Source organism: Macaca fascicularis, chromosome 8 (assembly GCF_037993035.2).
Source record: "Macaca fascicularis isolate 582-1 chromosome 8, T2T-MFA8v1.1".
In the NCBI taxonomy this organism is placed as follows: Eukaryota; Metazoa; Chordata; class Mammalia; order Primates; family Cercopithecidae; genus Macaca; species Macaca fascicularis.
This window is the reverse complement of record NC_088382.1, coordinates 89,582,071-89,585,785: the sequence shown is the minus strand read 5'-3', so window position 1 is coordinate 89,585,785 and position 3,715 is coordinate 89,582,071. Positions and strand designations below refer to the sequence as shown.

Sequence of the window (3,715 nt, the reverse complement as noted above, 5' to 3'; positions counted from 1 at the left end):
ATCCTGAAAACAACTTATGACCTTGACCACAAAAAGAAAAGGTGTGTGTGATCAGTTTGTTAAGTTCTGCAAAATGCGTGGAATTTTCATGAGTGACTCTCATTTTACCCATGCTGTTCCCATCCTAAAAAGTAATATATGTCTTGCAATCACTCCTTCAAGGCAGGTAAAACCCTGATGGGTATGCAGAGGCTATTTGGTATCTCTGGGGAATATGAATGCAAGGGAATGATAAGGAAGCACACTGTTTATTTGGCAGCACTGAAAAAGAAGAGTTAAAAAAAAAAGTGTTAACAACTCTTGCAGAATTTGTCTAGCAGGCTTTCCAGTTTTTGCTGTAAAGACCCATTGAAAAAAAATAAAAAAGAAAGAAAGAACGGGAGGACTAAATGATGAGAGCACACTTTAGCCATTGTTTGTCTACTCGACCAAGAGCATAGTAAAAATGCATTGCGTATTATGATCCAGCCCACAGTAATGATGCATCACCTACTTACCTGCCTGAACTAAGTATTTCATAAAACAATACTTCATAATGTGCAAAGTACTCTAATGTTTTCTATTATACTCTTTTTCTTATTTTTAGAAAACACTGGTCATTGCCTGTTAAACTGAGTGGGCAGTGGCTGTCAATTTGCAATACACTGCCCCAGGTGACTTTTGAATGATTTAGTGATATGGTTAATTGGAATTGAAATTGCATTCTGTAATGTGGGTTGCTGGAACATTTCAGAGCTTCAGCCTGTGCAGAGAATGTTGATGTTTGTTTTCGTACTGCTCCAGGCAGGTTTAGGAGCCTGTTAACCCGGCACGCCCAAGCCATCCTTGGTGAAAGGTCAAGAGTCTGCGTGAGCAGAGTCACCTCCTGCAAGTCCCTCAGCCTCAAGGCATCTTCCCCGTCTCCACCCACAAAATAGAAATCCGTCAAAATCTCATTGATTCAGACTCTGTGACAGAATGAAATTTATAATTTATTTAGGGGTGATTACAAATGCTTGTCTCAGAAATGCAAATTTAGTCAAGTAATCATTTTGAATTCCTACACAGAAAATTTCAGAATCTTCCCTCTGTCCTCTAAAGTGCTAACTGAGGTTCGGGCATTGAGAAAGTGAAACTCCCACACCCCGACCACTACTCTTACCTCCCTCTGTCAGGCAGAAGCTGAATCCAAAGAATTTGTACTGGCCATTTCCTTGGGTTATTCAGAGAGTGAACACAAAGTGTTTAAGGCTAGTGGCCTCAAACTAGCCGGAGCAAGCCCACTGCACCCCCGTGTAAGAAGGGCAGGGCTAATATATAAAAAATATATTTTACCAGTAACATTATGCTGAGAAAAAGGAATGTTTTGAGTGTTAGATATTAGTGTTAGGGTTGTCAAGGCAGAGATGCCCTTAAGATCCACTAGTGAGGAAACAGGAGGCCTGGATCTCTTTTGGTGAGAAACTTACACCCGAATGGAAGGATTCATCCTCATCTTTGCTCTGGGACCTGGGAAGTCTTTTTGTTCACCAGTGTACATACTTAGTCATGAGGGTCTGGCTTAGTCTGCGTACTTAAAAAGCAGATATGGGACAAATGACAGAGATATGTTGGAATCAATCCCTTCCTGGGAGGCCTGTGCCTGGCAGCTTTCTCTTTATGCGGCATGAGGGCAGGTGACAGGATGCAGAAGGTCTCTGCTGTCCTCTGACACTGTGATTCTCCTCCCAGATGGTGCCAGCTCCCCAGCATCAGGGTGTCCAGGGCAAGGGGCAAATGCGTGTCCAACCTCTTTCTTTCCAGCCTCTGGTGTGGGCTCCGACACGGAATCCCCTGCAATCCTCCAACTAGAGGCGCAGAGATTGAAGAGAGAAAGACTCAGCCCATTCATAGCACCAGGGCTCAGCAAAGGCACCCCTTGAGGAAGGAAGATGGGGTGCAGTAACACCTGCATTATGATAATGCTGAGGCTTTGGCGAGATCTGCTCTTAGTCGTACGGTTATTTGGCTGATTTTTACTTCCAGTCTGGTATAATTATCTTTAGGCACCCATTCATCTACTGCCTTAAAGATAGAAAAACTCCCAGATTTTTTTAATAGCATTTCCACTCTTGAAGTTTTTTTTGTTTTTGTTTTTTCCCCCTGACATGCTGGCTGTGCTTTCAGGAAATTAGACCTTGTTTAAAGCCCCAATATGTCTAGTTCTTTATGTTAGGGAAGACATGATGTTTGGAACATATGTAGGAGATGGGCTGAAATATGTATCTGTTTGTATCTATAAGATCAATGCCTGCTGCCTGGAGTATAGCTCCTACAGGGCCGGGCCATGCTTTCTACTTGTGAACTACATGAGGGTCAGCAATTGTGCACAATACAATACATGTGAACTATAGAATAGACTGACAGATCTTGCTTATGGGGTAGGGTCACTGTGAATTAGAAGAGGCTTCTTACTGCTAGGACTTATGTAATTACCAGGAATCTAAACTGAAACAGTGGTGCAGTGTTAAGAGTAAAACCAACTATATCTTCTCAATGAGACATTATAGTAAATGGGTGGCTCCATTTTCTGCAGATTGACAAGATCATTAATAGGCATAAGACCTATAAGAGGGCTAACCATATATTCACTTTATAGAGGATTTCAGTGCCAAAACTGTTAATAAAGTTAAAATGAAATAATTTCCATGACTATAAATTGCCTTTTTTTTTTTTTTTATTTCTTGAAACAGAGTCTTGCTCTGACTCCCAGGGTGGAGTGCAACGGCACAATCTGGGCTCACTGCAACATCTGCCTCCTCGCTTCATGTGATTCTCCTGCCTCAGCCCCCGAGTAGCTGGGACTACAGACACATGCCACCATGCCTGGCTAATTTTTGTATTTTTAGTAGAGATGGGGTTTCACCATGTTGGCCAGGATGGTCTTGAACTCCTGACCTCAGGTGATCCACTCATCTTGGCTTCCCAAAGTCCTGGGATTACAGGCGTGAGCACCGCGCCCCTCCTGGATTGTGTTTTTTTTCCTCTTGCAATCCCTCAAAAGACTCACGAGTATGTTTGTTTTTCAGTTTTTAAAAACTACGTTTAACAGATGAAGAAACTAAAATAGGAAGAATTTAAAATTCAAGACCGTTACTTTCCATTTTTGAATAGTTTTCACTTAGATGATCTCATTACATTGTCATAACAATCCTATAAGAGGGTGCTATTAGGATTAGTTCTATCGAGGTGGAAAAAGATTAGGAGAAGCTGAAAGCGTGAAGTGCCATACTGCCTTGCCTCTGTCCCCAGAGACATGTGCTGAAGCCAAGGCAAAGTCTTTTGCCCCTGAACCCAGGGGCATGCCCGGAAGCCAGGCTGGACTGCTTGTAGGGCTCCTCGTGACAGAGCAGAGGCAGCAATGTGGTAAGTAGGCCCCAAGCTTCACTTGCCTGCCACCAAGCTTTACTTAATTCTCAGCCCTCAGTTTTTCTGCCATGAGTTTTTCCAAGGAGAGGCTGGTTCAAGAAAATATGAGATAAGCAAAGGAGAGGAAAAGGCGATTCTTTCTAAGCCTACTGCAAGCCTGGCTTATTTTACTTTATCAGAGCAGAATAGCTCCTAGGCTGGAGTAGCCCAGGACCTATCCAGAGTTACTAGCCATGAGGGATTTGCAATTCAAAGAGATTATAATTCTTTAGAGGATGAGACCACACTACTCACCAGTTGGCCCAGGAACAAGCCCTTGATTCATCCT

The 3,715-nt window shown here is 42.8% G+C and overlaps 1 non-coding gene across 1 annotated transcript; it reads left to right on the top strand.

Annotated features, from left to right (window-relative positions):
• The first annotated feature begins 285 nt into the window (after nt 1-285).
• On the top strand, nt 286-349 carry LOC123575371 (U7 small nuclear RNA). The gene has a single exon (XR_006700665.1). It is a non-coding gene; the product is annotated as a U7 small nuclear RNA (small nuclear RNA).
• The last annotated feature ends 3,366 nt before the right edge of the window (nt 350-3,715 follow it).